This window comes from Lepisosteus platostomus, chromosome 7, assembly GCF_059453375.1.
Source record: "Lepisosteus platostomus isolate fLepPlt1 chromosome 7, fLepPlt1.hap1, whole genome shotgun sequence".
Taxonomy (NCBI): domain Eukaryota; kingdom Metazoa; phylum Chordata; class Actinopteri; order Semionotiformes; family Lepisosteidae; genus Lepisosteus; species Lepisosteus platostomus.
Window position 1 is genome coordinate 54,271,053 of NC_142617.1, and position 16,291 is coordinate 54,287,343.

At 35.7% G+C, this 16,291-nt stretch overlaps 1 protein-coding gene across 6 annotated transcripts in view; it reads left to right on the forward strand.

The window, feature by feature from the left end:
- The window catches only part of lingo1a (leucine rich repeat and Ig domain containing 1a), a 516,838-nt gene that overhangs the window by 467,768 nt on the left and 32,779 nt on the right, over window positions 1–16,291 (forward strand). Inside the window, exon 1 of one of the 6 annotated variants that reach the window (XM_088641270.1) lies at window positions 11,387–11,797. The exons of the other annotated variants lie outside the window; for them this stretch is intronic. The gene's annotated coding sequence lies outside the window, so the exon portion shown is untranslated. Of the gene's footprint in view, window positions 1–11,386; window positions 11,798–16,291 lie in introns of those variants that run through there. 6 annotated transcript variants of the gene reach the window in all.

Genomic DNA, 16,291 nt, shown 5'->3' on the forward strand with positions numbered 1-16,291 from the left:
TGTGCTCGCTTCAGCTCCTCCTTGTCACCTGCCTGGAAAGCCCTCTTTCTCCTATTTAGGATGGCCTTCAGATCACTGGTGACCCAGGGTTTATTATTGGAGAAGCAGCACACTTTTCTGGTGGGCACTGCACTGCACTGCATTGACCCTGGTGGGTCTACATTGTATGGGTGACAGGGCCTTCTCCTGTTATGCTCCCAAGTTCTGGAACTCTCTGCACAAGGATATCAGAGAGTCTTGTCTAAAGTCCTTCAAATCCAGACTGAAAAACTTCTTTTTTAGAAGACCCTTTACTTAACTGGTTCCATTCTTCACCCCTCAGCTTTTCTTAGTACCACTATCCACGGTCTCCTCTGTATATTGTAATTCTGTATTCTTTTTATTTATTGTTCTTGTCATTCTGTAAAGCGCTTTGAGAAGCCACCTTTAAAGGCACAACATAATAATAATAATAATAATACAACTTTATTTAATTATTATTATTATTATTATTATTATTATTATTATTATTATTATTATTATTATCATTATTGGTGTGCGTGTGAACAGACATGTTTGTGTCATGTGACATGGACTAGCATCCCATCCAGGATGTTTCCTGCCCTGTGCCCATTGCTTTCTGGGATTGACTCTGGCTCCTCTATGACTCTGTACTAAGCAAAACGGTTAGAAAATAGATGGACGGGTGGATGCATGAATGTCATGAAATGGGGTTTAAACAAGTGCAATCTTTACCTTTCAGGCTGAAAGTACAACAAGAAGCAATTCACAAAGCACTGTTAACTGGTGATATCAAATGAAAGAAAAGAAATAAAAAGGACTGTTGAGGGATAAATAGCTTTCTAAAACTAATAATAAAAGCCTAATGTCTATATTCAACCTTCTGAGGTTTAACATTCTTTGTTTTAGTTTTTTTTTCTCTTAAAAACAATAAGTAAAAAAACTTGATTAATTGTTTTTTTTATCTTGATAATGAACTGAAAAATATGTACATGATGTTAATATAACTAAAGTAAAACATTTTAATACATACATACTGTACAAGGTCTACCATATTTAAAGAAAAATGTTTTATGTTGTACACCATCCAAATTCAGGGAAACAATCCCAAAAGCTCTTTTAACAGCGAATCTGCTGGTTTCAGCACACACATCTGTTTTCATCCGGATGAGGTACATGCAGAATTGAGATACTGAAGTTAATTAACAAGTATTCAATTAATTTGAAATTCAACAATAATAGAATAGATTATGCATAATTATTTGTAAGAAATAATTACCATACTTGTTCATTATCTACACACTTAAATTTTTAATTCATACGCTTAACCCCCCCCCCCCACTCACAACTATCAAATGCAATAAATAAAGAATGATCAAAATATAATCAGATATGCTTGCTATACTGTACTGTATATGCTCCCTGCCTCAGTATAGTAAGGAATTGAGGTATCAATAAGTTAAGCAGTTGTAAAGTGTTTAGTTAGAGCTGGTGTTTGGTTATCCTTAACCAATTGACTGTTTCATGAGATACTGTTATAAGACGTTTAATTTGGCCCCTTACTCAATGTTTTTTGGATGGTAAAAGTAATATACACAGAACTGATGTACAGTAGCTATAAAAAGCAAAAACACAACCCCTGTCTATCTATACTAAACATAAAACCTATAGAAAGTGCACCCACTTTACAAATTGTCCTTTCCAAACATTAAAAAATATATGAAATACTTAATCTATGTACGTGATTTCTGTGACACTTCTAGTGTCTAGTAAAAATCACCTTTGAAAAAAGTTACTTCTTTTCAAAGCTACAACTGTCACAGTAACTACAGCCATTTCAGTATTTCATTGCCATTGAGTACACTTTTATATCTGCTCTAAAAGTATTTCAGTGGTCTACAGTGGTGCAATTGTAAGCATTGCTACCTTGCAGTGCTGGGGCTCTGTGGTCAATTCTGGACATGGAGTGCTATTTGCGTGGACCTTGTATGTTCTCTCCATGTTCACATGGGTTTCCTACGGGTGCTCCCATTTCCAAAAACATACTAGGAGGTTAATTGGCTTAATTTACCATGTTATGAGTGTCTGCATGTTTTTGTCTGTATGAACACTGCAATAGACTGGCATCCTGTCCAGGTTGTAGCCATGCACCCAATGCTTGCTGGGATAGGTTCTGGATTCCCCATGACCCTGAATTAGATGTAGTTAGAAAATGAATGAATGTATTTCAGTACTAAAGCGTGTTATATAAACTTTCTATTTTGAATATTTGGAAGACAGAGGGCACAAATGGAAACTGTGGAATTGCATTTAAAACCAAGAACAAGAGGTACAATACATCTCTACCCAGAGGCTTGTGGAAGTATGGGACAAGCTACTCAGACATGTTGATGAAGCCAGTGCAAGCATTCTTTCAAGAAGAAAATGGACGAGATCCTTGAATGAATTACTATCAAACATGCAAGATGAGCCGAATGGCTTCCTCGCTCCTCTCTATACTTATGTTCTTACAGTATATTCTTGGTTTGGGAGATTTCTATGTAACAAAGTCTGAATTCTTGACATTGCTGGGCCAAATAAAACAAGACATTTTAAGATCAATGATGCTGACTATTTTACTAGTTCTAGGTGACCAAATTAGTATTTCTATGGATGTATTCCCATGAAAAGAAAGAAAAGACATGAAATAATTCATGTGTATCATAACCTCCAGTGTGAAGTGTATTCAGCATTTTTTTAGGAACTCAGAAGCCATTGTTTTAGGTTCTCAATATCCAAGAGGGCCCAGTAATTCTAACTTGACCCCATAACTCAAAAGGGCCTTTCTGCCTTCTTTGAGAAGAATGATTCCAGAATGAATTGCCCTCCTCAGACCTCAGCCTAAAAGCATCAGAAACTGTCCCTGGGACTCTTCAAAGCCTAATTATGCAGCTCCTAGCCATGGCTCTGGTCATTAATGTCAAAGCTGCCATCTAGACTTGCCTAGTCATACATACTACATCTCAGTCTGCTTAACGAGACATGATTAATCTTTCACAGAAGCAGAGAAGTTATTACCATCAGTAAGTATAATGTCAAGGGCCCCAGATCAACCTCAGTTAGAGTATAATTCTTGGAGTTTCATGGAAACACATTACTCAGCAGTTTCTTCATGCACTAAACAAAAGAGATCAGTACATATCTGTATACCTAAAGCTCACACACTTCAATATAACTTCAGATCATTTTATGTGGAGAATGCATGGCCTGTCTGTGGATGCATCGGTTTTCATTGGATGTTCCAGTTTCCTCCCACAGTCCAAAGACATGGTATTCAGATTAGATGGAATGTCTGTTCTCCTCTGTGTGTGCATTCTGCGGTGGACTGAAGTCCATTTCAGGATGTACAGTATCCTGCATTACATCCAGTGTCATCCAGGTCAGGCGCTGACTCAGTGTGACACTGTATTACACTAAAAGGTTATTAAAAATGAATGCATGAATGGATGAATTGGAGTAAGAAACCTTAATTTTCCTCTTCATAAAATCCTTAAAACCAAGCACATATTTCACCCCCCTCCACCCAAATTTTATTTTGTAATAGGAAATATTGTGTTTCTTAAAACACTTCATCCGCTAATCAATTTTCCTTTTATTACACATGTTCATTTTCATTTTTGCTGACAGATAACTTCCAAAAGACTCTTTAATGGTATGTAAAATGCCTGGCTTTTTGTGGGGGGGTACTAAAATGAGATGCATGGCTGTAAGGCAATTAACATTGCGCTATGTTCAGACTACAGGAAGACACGCAACAGTAAAATATCATTGTCACTATCTATTTGGGCCCATTCTTGTGCACCATTAGACAGACCACATCTGTTAGCTTTATTGAAAACATTCAAATAAGCATATTTTAATGTTCTTCATAAGAGAATCACACATAACGTTAACTGTGCAGGCAAAAGCATTCAATTTCATGCAACTAAATAATCTCATTTGTATTTGCCAAACATCTGGCAGTAATTTATTTTTACTATCAAAGACTTTTGGTGAACAATTTTATCTAAAAAAAAAGGGAAACAGACTTAATAAACAGTGAAAGTGGTCTTGTTCAGGCTGTTCCTTTAGGCAGGCACTCCCAACCCTAGTCTTGGGGACCAACACATCTGTTGTTGTTTTGTTTTTTTTGAATATGCTCCCAGTTATATAATTAAACCCTCATGAGCTAATAGTAGTGTTAAATGTAGCTCTTTTTTAATTTACAAAATGCCAATTTTTCTTATACCCACTCAATTTTGGATTAGGTGTCACGGCTTAAACTTACATATTTCACGACTGCAGACAAGTGTAGGTAGACTTCTCTGACCCATTCACCTTTGAGCCACTCATCTTTTAACAAGGCACAAGCTCCATGGTGAAATGCACAGCACTGTACTGGACTCTCAGCACCATGCTCAAGGCTCAGCTCTGACTGAAGGGGAGGTGCATCCCTTACCATATGTTACAGTCTCTGTGTTGCTGAGAGAGGAAACAGCCTCGACTCAAACCCATGACCACAGATCCCAGCTTGAACATAGGCAATTGCTTTCACCAGTTGAGTCACTCAGTAGTCTTACTTTGAACTCTTTCATTATTTTCAGTTTCTAAACATGTTGGAGATTGACATTTAACAATAAGTATAGCTGTATATAGAATGCGAAACGTCCAATTTCTTGCAAAGCTTCTTATCAAGCAATTTGTTAATTAAATTAAGTTTTCAGTTAAGTATAGAGCTTGGCAAGAGCATAATCCAGCAAGTGTGCATGTCCTCAAAACTAGGATAGGAAAATCTGCATGATGACTTGTTTCTTTTTTCTCCATCTCAAAATACCCTATATTCCTTATCGTAACAGAATTTTAAGATAGAACCATATTTCAAAGCACTGCCAAAATTCCTTTAACTGAGATAAATATGCTTTTATGAATAAAAGTAACTAATTCTCTGGCTAACCAAATAATTTCTTTATTTTTAGTGTGTTTTAGTGTTTTTTGTTTATGGCTTTGCAATGCTGTTTTCAAGTGCTGGTTTCACAGGATTTGTCTTCATATGCTATTTTGGGATGGCTCAGTTTTGATTTATCAGACCCAGAATAATTTAATTAATCAGATCCGAAACAGAAGTTTATTGAACTCAGGAAAACTCAGAATCTCCTTATTGCACATCAGCCTCCCGTGTCCTATTCTGGCTATATGAGAGTTACAGGGTTCTCACTCACATTGAAACTATCACCCAGACAGCTGGAGGGCAGATTCAATACAGCATTTACTGTGAGTCCCAAGATAAGCAACACAGCACAAACAGTACATTAACTAGTGTCTTCCAGACCACATAACTCACCTTGCTTGTGCCTCTGGACATATTTTAAAGAAGTGCAGAGGCAAATTTAAGTGCCACAGAAATCCATGTTCATTATAGCATGTTCTTATTCATTCTACAGAGTACTGTGGTACTTAGTAGCACTCTAGTTTCAAAACCATGCAACTGTTGTGTTAGCAATTACACCTTCCAGCTAGCCTCATATTCCTCCTCCGTGCTCTTTTTTCTTCAGGGTTCGAATAACTCACTACACACTTCTAACCTCATAACTGCCTTGATCAGTGTTTGAAAATGATAGCAAAAGCAAAAGTAATGTTTTGATAAATTTCACTTGCCCATTAAGTAATTAAAAGCCTGCAGTTGTTAGTAGAAAAGGCCAAGGATAAAGTCCATAACCATGCATATAATGGCTGACTGGGCCAGAGCTCGTGCTAGTTTAATGACCAGTAAATGCATTAAAGAGCCCATGACCTCACCCCCCAACACAGATTGGATACCATTCCACCCCAAAGGGATTGAGCAATGCTTGTCCCCAGGTATACAGCTGGGGGTACTGGAATGACTTTGGTCAACTACAGTAGCTCACTCCAGGGAACAATAGCAGTATCTTCAATAGGGACTTGAATCAGTTACAAGTCCAGAAGCTTACCCACTGGCATGCATTTACCCTAGGTTGAAAATCCAAGATTTGATTAAAAAATGATTATCATTGTTTGTGAGCCAATATGACTGTGAGTATTAAAATGAGCTCTGTCTAGCCTGACCTTGGCATATAAGCATTATCAATTTAAGAAATACATTGTGAAAAAAAAATTAAATGGGCAAGACAGTGTGAATGTATGTTTTATTAATGCTGGTATTTAATAATGATTCAAATTAAATTGCCAATTAAGAAGTAGAAAAGATATGGCAGTATCTTCAATTTATCATATGTAATTCATTGTCAACGTTAACAAGCCAAGGAAAATAAACACCAAACCTTTACGTCTTTGAAGAGAGTAATGAGATGTTAAAATAAACCTTACTCAAACAGTGTATTGTAAGTGCTTTGTAAAGTAATAGCACTGAGCAGGAATAGCTAATGAACTAAGTTGAGCGCAAGAGAAAGTCTGAATACGCATGCAGGGTAGGGAGGTAATTGTACGCATCCAGAAAGTACAAATAAATGCAGCTATGTAGGAAAAGGGGACTTCACTGCTCAGAAACTTTAATTATCCTACACATGTTACATAGGGGGTTAAAATAGCAATCACTCAGTTAATTAGATAAATCAGTCAAGCAAGAGCTCTAAAAGCCAACGAGGTGTGTTCTTAGCAGACAAATGGAGTGGTATGGCCACAGACTAGTGAGGCAAGAGTGATTTGGATGTGAAGTCTTTGCTCTGGGCTTTCTTATATTACTAAGATCTTTAATATAGGCTATGAATAACATAGATTTTAGTTACGTGATGATCTTAATTCAGTTATGGAACATAAATACCTATATGGTAGAGTAGGAGTAACGTAGATCTTATTGTAATATTAAATAATTTAATAAATTAGAAAAAAGGCCTTTTAGACGACAAAATCTGGAAACAATCTCCTTCTTTATTTTATTTATGTTCTACAATATTACTCAAAGGTAATACAGTTTAGTCTAGCATTTCAGAGAGAGTGGTAAATGATCCCTGAATGATAAATTTAGTTGTGAAGAGTGCCGTTGATGAACACCTTATACATTGGAATATATTCGAAAAAAAGGCTTCTGAACAGGCTGTAAATGTTTCATGTTAGGATTCTAGTCCATTATATGACACTGGCCATTTTGTGAAATTCTTTCTTGTAATACACTGCAGCCAAAATACAATTGTGATAAGAGAAAAGCACCAAAACATACATTTAATACTAGTGTAATTTGGTCATGTGAATTCTGCAGTCATAGAAGTGCATACAGTATTTACCAAGAAAGCAAACTAAAAGTATTCTTTGTCTCATCAGTTGTTTCCAAAATGATGGTGTTACAATTGGTTTAATAAGGGAGACAAAAGTCATTGCTTTTCTTTTACATGTATTTATCATTGTTGTGTTTGTGTTTTTAAGGTCAACCTTTATACTTATCTGCAAGACTGTAACTTAGTGTTATTATCAGCAAGTTCAGCAAAAAATCATCAGCTGTCAAAGGACTTTAATCCCCATGACCTTCAATTGTGCTGTTTATGATACCCCCAAAGCCTTCTGGATAGTTGTTATTCTTTCAGTGTTCAGAACAAGTACGCATAGCTTCCTGCTAAAAAGTGATGAGATCTGATTCAGGCTTGATTAGATCTGTACTGCAGAAAACACAGGCAAGCAACATCTTTAACAGGGACCTAGTGTCACAAACCTATTTTGTTCTACAATAATTCAGGAGACTACATCAAGGATTGAATTTCACTGCACAAAGCTGCACAAAAAGCCATTGTTTCAGTGAAGTATTTTTGTGTCTCATTTGGTGCAGTGCTCCTAATAGTCCCTGTTCTGGGAGGCTGTTGTCAGGTTGGTTGAGATTTAAGTGAAAATGAAATAGCAGCATCAGTTTGGACAACAAGCAGTGCCAGCTAAACACAGCAATAAAAATACACAACCAGGGACTGGAAAGGTGATTGAAAATTGAATGCTGGTAGATAAAACTCTTCCAAAAATGTATGTATACATCTGATACGCACACGTACATTCCTTCCAAGATTATCTACTGGGAAATTTCCCACAAGAAAACCTATTCATCCTGAATTTTCCATTTAGTAATCTATGTGCCTTTTGCCTCTGCTGTGTTTACCACTTTCCTGAAGAAAGGATTTTGTTTTGAAGTTCAAAAAAGGTAGACAAAAAAGACATTTGATTGAGGTATCAAAGATATTAAAGGTCACTAGCAGTAAAAGGTTATCCCCAAAGTGATCCTGGTCAGCTGATATATAGGAGAATAGATAGTGTAAACCTTGCAAACTGTAATCTTCATATTTCTATATAGTAAACTGTACTGTATAAATGCCTACATAGGGATTTCTGCATGCACGGTATCAAAAGTGAATGTACAGTAAATTAATTCTGCTTATTGTATCAAGTTCTAACAAATGTTTTGTTTCTGGATAGAAGGATGTTACAAACTTTTAAAAATCACTTATTATTTACATGACAAACCTCTGCTTTTTATATGATTCTGTACAAATGTGCATTTTCTTTTATAAGGGTGTTCATTATTTATCTGATTAAAAATTGTAACAAATGATTAGATTAATTATGTTAGTGGTTACTCCTCGTAGGAGTAATGTTCGCAGGTTTATACGCACTTAACAAATGTCAAGAAAATTACAGCAACAAAAATAACTTTTACATGATTGTTTTTCTAAGGATACAGTAGGCACATGTAAGTCATGCTTTAGAAAATACTAAGAATACTAAGTTTCATATTTGATGTTCAGTGAAATCCAAAACAATATGAATAGCTAATCACAGACTTTTTTTTCTTTCTGAGTACACTCAGACAAAACTTAAATTCTGCATACTACTGAAAAACACTTGTTTTGTAACAGGTCTCAAATCTCTCTCTCTCGGGCATATACAGTATATAGAAACACATGCAAAAAATGTACCTATTGAAAGGACAGATATAAACCTTGTTTACCAAGTACTTCGGCCACCACTTTCATTAAAGTCCTGTGACCTCTTCTGTTATCAAACACAGAGACAGGAACATTTTTTTTCTTGCTACAGCTGTAGCTTTTTTCATTACATTCCCATCACCACTCTATTCATTCTAATCAGAGGGCATTCAATTACACCTGTAGTTTGACTGCTATTGGTCACTGAGAAAAAAGACAATTGGAGACAGGCTAAACAGTTTAGAAATGGCTTTGAAAGTAAAACACACTTGTACATGATGACCACTGGCATCCCAGAGGTCTTCAATCTGTAAATTGGTTGCTCTCTGTCCCTTTTTCTCTTCTGGGGTTCTGTGTAGCTGTGGGAGCTATTGGCTTGACTGCACAATTAAGTTTATACAACACAGTACACTGGAAGCCAAGACATTTATTCACAGTAGTTTAACACCCTAGTGATTACTTCTAGTCACTTAGCAAATCACTATTAATATTTCTTACTTCAGAGCCAGAACCTCCTGTGCATATATTAAGTGGAACAGATGCAGTACACGTACAGACAGAAGGTATTGAAATTGTCTTTACAATAGTCAAGGTTTGTATGAGACTCTTTAGTATTCCCATTACCTTGCAAAAAGAGGACATTGTATCTAATTAGGCATCAAATATTACATTTAGAAAATTCAAATATAATTTTATTACATCAAGAAGGTCTAAAGCTATTATTAAAAAAACTGCTGGTGCTTACCACCTGAAAAAGGTTTAAAAGATATTCTTAAATGTTATAGGCTATACGCTTACTGCATTACATAATGCTGTTACTGAATAGCCGAAAACAAAAATGAATTTGAACCTAACATTTCAAAGCATTGCAATCCTCCAAAAATCATCAACTGCTCTAAATGAGACACCTAGATAGACTTCTGTAATAATATATATATATACTCTGTATATTAATCATACAACAATTATAGAAACCACTATATATTTATTGGGTTGCATGCAAAGTATTGTGGGATTCTGTAGCACTGATTCAAATGTTGCTTCTTTTCTGTAAGAAGCTACATGTTTTCAATTTTTTTGTATTGACAAAAGAAAAAAAATGTGGTGGCAACAATAAGGAAAAAAAATAGGGTTAACATAAGTGGTTACATTTTGTATAGTATACTGAATCCCACAGTGCCACCAGGTCTTCAGGGAAAGGTACTGCGATCATCTTCAAGGGATAAGCAAATGCTTCAGGCAACTTTAACTGTAAGCAAGAAAAAAGGTAGACTTAACCTATTTGGCTCACATCACACACAAACACTTTTTTTTTTATTATTTTCTTCAATTGCAAAAATTAGTTTGTTTTTTTCTGGAAAGAAAAAAACATAAGAACATTGTTTGAATTTATGATAATACCCTTTATACACGCATAGGTTTTTAATATGCGCTTTCATCTTCATCTAAATATGGGCTGTCTTTACACACCATGCTACTACTATATATACAGTACCTCAGTGTTGTGTTTATCCCACTTGGTCTGAGTGATCCCTTTCATTAGGAAATGATAGAATACATCGTCTGAATCCTTACAGTAAACCCTTAAAATGAACTATTGCTTCCCTTTCAATCATCCCTAACACTTATTATATATGTCTAAATAATTAAAAGGCATTTGTGTTTTCACGGGGTGCTTTTGGATTTATAAACCCTAAAATTAATCCTGAATGGAATTGTCTTCTGAGATCTTTTAGAGTGTGTAGTCTGGATTACAGATTATTACTTTTGTATTTCATTTTGAATCCTTATCATTTTGTGCAATCTTTAAGTAGTAGGCTGAACAAGCCAAATGGTGTCCTACATATCTCATTTGGGTATAATTTCAGACAGGGAAACTGGTACACAAGAGAAGATGTTCTGAGAATCGCCTCACTGTTGAAATAAGAAACCCATAAATAATCATTTCAACATTTAATCTGGTCGAAGATAAATTGTATAACATGGGAAGGACAGAAATAATATTCTTTTGTAACGAAAATGTACAGTATGTATTGAATAAATGCATGTGTAATTAAGGGATGTATTTTTAAAAAATGCTTTATCACAGCTGTAGTTATGTAAGGTACATATAATACAATATTCAATTGCTCTTCTGATTTGCAGACTGTTTTGTTCCTTTCAATGTAAAAAAAAAAGTATTTAAATTGAAAAAAAATTGAGAAATCATTTTCCACTTGGCTGAACATGACATGAATAATTGTTCCCGTCGCATTGGAGTTGTTGCGTTTCTTGAATCCAATTGATTCAATACTATGTATCTTTAACACTCGTAAAAACTCGAACACAAGTGAAATAATAATGATGATGGCGTTGATAATAATTCATGAAGTACATCCCTTTTTCCAATTCCTCCTGCCTCCTCCCTCCCTCCACCCTCTCAGTTGAACAAGCCGCCGGAGCAGGCAGACAGAATAACCTTGCGAGTGGCTCTGTGCAACACAGACTGGGGCAGACTAAGGGATCTGCGTGGATGTGTGCGAATGTGTAGGAGTGCGTCTGCCCTCTCTCCCGAATAAAGCCAAGGCAACAGCCAGTACAGCGAAGTCCGTCTTGACAGGGCACCTGGCAAGCAGCTCTGTCTTTACCTAACGGAAGAATGATAGGACAGACTGGCGGTGCCTGCTGTCTGCTGTAAGCTGCTTTAGGCACCGTATTCAGCTGGAATTTGAGAACAGAAGAACACCTAAACAGCAATCTGTGCTATAAAGCTATGGACTTGAAGTAGTGGGTCTCAATTCGTCTTTCTGCACTGGGAGTAGCCGTTGGGCGAGTTGCGTGAGGATGATTGGAAGCAGCTGTAGGTGAGTAAGTGCTAATGGCAAGCCAGCGGCTTCAATTACAGTAGCAGTATGATTTTAAGAGCGCATTTTACCTAATGCATCTATGTCAGCTGGTGTGTTCAAATGTTCCCTTAAACAAACTGGATAACCACGGAATGAAACTGTGTAAGATGATGGAATTGTTTCCTTTTCAAAAGGACAGCCGCAGAGTGCGTTTTGAAGTAGAGCACGCTAGAAAAGGGATCTATTCAGATTCGTCTTCTGGACGTCTGCGGTAGTATTTCTGTACAGAGAACTAACAAATGAAACCCGGTTGCACTCCAGCCGAGTGTCGTAATGAAGTTTATTTTCACTGTATATATTGTATGAACGATACGATATTATGTTCGTTTGGCAAGCGTGTGAAATTCCGTATGCTGCAATGGATTTGAAGACCGTGTTATTACAGTGCTGGAAAGAAAGTCATAGACAACACAGGCTCAAGTAGATGCGTTTGCATTTCCGTGTATCCGCGCGCCATCTTCAGGTAAAAATACTGAAATGGTAATTACATGTTATTTTTCTTCCAAATTAAATATAGGTATTCAGGATCTATTGTCTCCCTGTATATCTGTACATCTTAGTTCAAAATATTAATAATTGGACATTACGCTGCATGCCCTTTTGTAATATTTTATATTGTCTATAAGATTTAATTATTTTTATGGGGACAATGTTTTTCATGTATTGGAGCCAGTATCATAGCTTACCATACTAATCTATATTAATAAACAATTTTTCTTTTATCTTTTTTTTCCTTTCCTCTTATTACAGTATACCATCAGTCCAACAATAATTACCATTGTATCATATTCCCAGTCTATTTTTATATCCTTTCAGTTTTCCCAAAAGACCTGCCACTACCCACAAATGATAAACGTCAAAGAAAGGAGACATAAAAATGGGACAAAATCCTCTTTGGAGGTAATTATTTGGTGGGGATTTTGCAAGAAGAGTTTGACATTGCAGCAAAAATAAGATAAGCAAATAGAACAGCCCTGGAAGTTTTTTTTTTCCCTTTTAACTGCTCATGTGTAAGCCGTAGACTGAAATAAAGTGTGTGACAACAGATGTATATTCAACATCTATTCAATTATCATTGAACACCTCCGACCTGTTTGTCCAGCAGCTACAAGGGCCATTCTTATTGTAGTCTTAATTGTAGCCTTGAGCTAATATACTGATTTTTATTAATCCTTTAGAAAAAACCCACTCTACAATATATTAAGTAATATACAGTACTTATAGTATTTCAACAAATGTTTATATCTTGCTTTTTTCTCTAGTCTAGATGGGTAGTGATTATTTATTAGCTGAAGCCTATAGTTATAAATTCTGATACTGATTGTGTAGATTTATTAAGTAGAATTCGTGATTGGATGTTCATTTTTGTAAAAATATAATATGAGAAATGTGTATAGAGAAAAACCACATTATACAGTACGTTGTTGTTTCTTTTTTCCTGTCTGTTCCAATCAGAATTCAAAGCTCCTCATTACATCTGTCATTGACAATGTTAGGCTAGACCTATTTTTTCCAATGTTTAATTTAAACTCTCATTGTTTTTACTGTGTTTTATTATGTCTTTAAATTTGTATTTATCTAAAAATTATATTCCCTTTTCCATTCCACAAAATTAATTGAGCCCCTTTTCTTAACCTAAAAATACTCTGCTGGGTGCAGCTAGAACAGCAGAGATATACTCTAAATGCATCCATCTAACAATAGTACCGCTATTATTAAAACAAATCTTTTGGTGGATTGTTTTTTAGTTGAGACATGTATATGTCTCTCCCCACCTATTATATCGCATATTGTATTTTTCTTAAAGTCTGAAGATTATTTTGAAGAAAGTAGTGCATGCAATTAGGTATATCCCCTGTATCTGGATAACATTCCATCATACAGTGGAACACAGCAGAATGTCACATTGTAACTACCCAGTCCATTGTAATAAAAAGAGGGATATTATTTTTTATGGGTACATTCCAGTGAAAGAAGTGCATCGCTGTCACATTTTTCATGAAGTCTTAGATGTTTCCATAGGGCCCTATGAGATTGTATTCAACTTACATTCTCGACAAACAACAAATCCACTATAAAAGCTTCCTTTGTAATGCAGACAGTGAGCCACGCCTATTTTTGACCATTAATCAAAAGTCGCAGTCTTTCAAGGTAGACTGTGATGCCGTTGTAAAAATAATTATTCTTTGCTTTACAATTACATTTCTTTGCTGTGTAGTACTTTGGTATTTCATGCAAATTCAAAAGCACCGAAGCTTACTAAATGCTCAAGGTGAGCAGTTACTAGAAGTGCACTCAGATTGACAATATTTTACAGGTACAATGACATACTGTTTATTATGGCCAGCAGTTACCTATCCACGTATATAAAAAGCAAGAATTCTTAATTTTAATATGTTAGAGTTCATCACACATGGAGATACGCACAGTATAATGAGCTAAAGTGAAGATGCCTTTGTAATTTTTGCAGTGTTGATGTGACCAGTAAAAACTGAGACGTTCTTGTAGTTCAGTTTTATGATCCTGATTTGGTCCTTTACAAAAAAAGCTGACATTCTTACTTCTGTTTAGAGAACCATTTTATTGTCTGTAAAAATTTTATCCAACAGTGCACTTGGCTTGCCAATAATAGGTTCTTATGTACATGAACTACTAAGTCCTAAATTGTTTGTTCATTTGAAGCAGAAATAGCAGTGGGTTTGTATGTTTTATGTTTTTCTGTTGGCTGGATTATGTATGTCTCCATGTGGAGTGCTTTTTTATATAGTCTTAGTCAATGTAGTTCTACTGGCTTCTAATTTCAGCTAATTCTTATATACTAGAGGTTGGCCTGTAAGTGGAACTTCTACAAAGATATTTCTTTACCTAACCTTGAAAGAAAGCTGTTCAGCAACTGATGAGTGACCTAGGCCTAAGGAAAGAGAATTCCTGTTGTATAAGAGCAATTTAAGAAAAAGTGTTTACATTTTAGTGTGGAACATTGTGTTCACTGCTGTGTGTTCCAGCTTACAACAAAAGATGTCCACCAAGATGTAGGTCTTATTCTCAAAAATGGTTACATTAGAATTATTTATTGATTTAGCTATTACGGATTATGTCACTCCAATTCCGAATCGGTTATATATTGTCACACCATGTTTGAGAAAAATAGAACAGCTTACCATATTAATCTTTAATTGAAATGCATTGCCAGGCTCCAGAGGTAAGGGCTTAGAGAATAACTATTATTTCCCTCCATTAGTTTTGCTTAGGTGCTTAAATAAGAATGGCAATCTGTCAAGAGAGAAAATCATTTTCAGCCAAATTGTAAAGCAGTCCTGTTTTTCATGTACAGTTATTTGCACATCTTTTTTCTGCAGTATCTATTTTTACATTCTGGAGCATGTGGAGACTCCAAGCTCAAGTGTGTGTGAGAAGAGCACCCTTTCAGCTTGCCAAGAGTTTCAACGGATCTATAGTCTTCCCATACTCAGTAGTTTTTTTCCTTTTGCAATCAATTGAATTACCAACCGAGCTATTCTGAGCAGCACAGGACCATCGGTGGAAAGAGATAAAAATAATTAAAATGTATAGAATATTTGCTTTATATGATGCAAAGCTTTTGAATGTGATTGTTGTTAAGACTTTATCTTCCTCCAGTGGAAGTTGTTCTATTTTTTGTTGTTCTTAATATATAGAGAAAGTCTAATTCCTGTGTTGTATTGATGAGATATAGACAATAGTCCACCACATAATGTTTAAAAATGAATATGATAAGAACCAAATGGCTCCTGCATTGGATGTGGGTGGTTTTGTTGAAACACAAAATGCAGGTAAGAAAAACTTGAAATCTTGTAATTACAATACCCTAATGAGCTGGTGATCGTCAGGTGTTGGAATATTGTTTTTCTCTCAACGGAACTCAATTTCTAATGGATACAGCAGTATCCACATATGCTGTATCTGTATTTCCAAATTTGTAATACTGTACATATCTTTTGGAATATTAGCTGTAAATAGTTTTTGCTGTTACTGGTGCTTTCAACTCAAAGATTTGAAAGTCTCCTGTGTAGCTCATTGATAAAACTATGCTATTCGTAGTTAGCCAGTTGTTTAAAGCATTCATTCAGTATCTTCATCTTAATCACTTAATGCTAAATGGAGTTTTTAATGAAAGTGAGGGAGGGATTTAAGGAGCCAAGTCTCCCTCATCTCTGCTAGTCTGAATTAGAATTCTCCAAGATGCCATTTCCAGGAAAGCTATAAATACCACAGTAATCTCCTCTCTCTTCCCAGCATTCATCTTTATGCATCCTTCCTTTACCCCATCCCTAATTTGCAACTACAGTACCCCTTTCTTTACTCCTCACTCTGTATGGAGGGATTAATTTTCTCATCCTACAACCAGGCTGACCCTCAACTCAGTGGTTAAGCCAACACTTCTCAGCCCCATCTTCTCCATAACCATTTTGT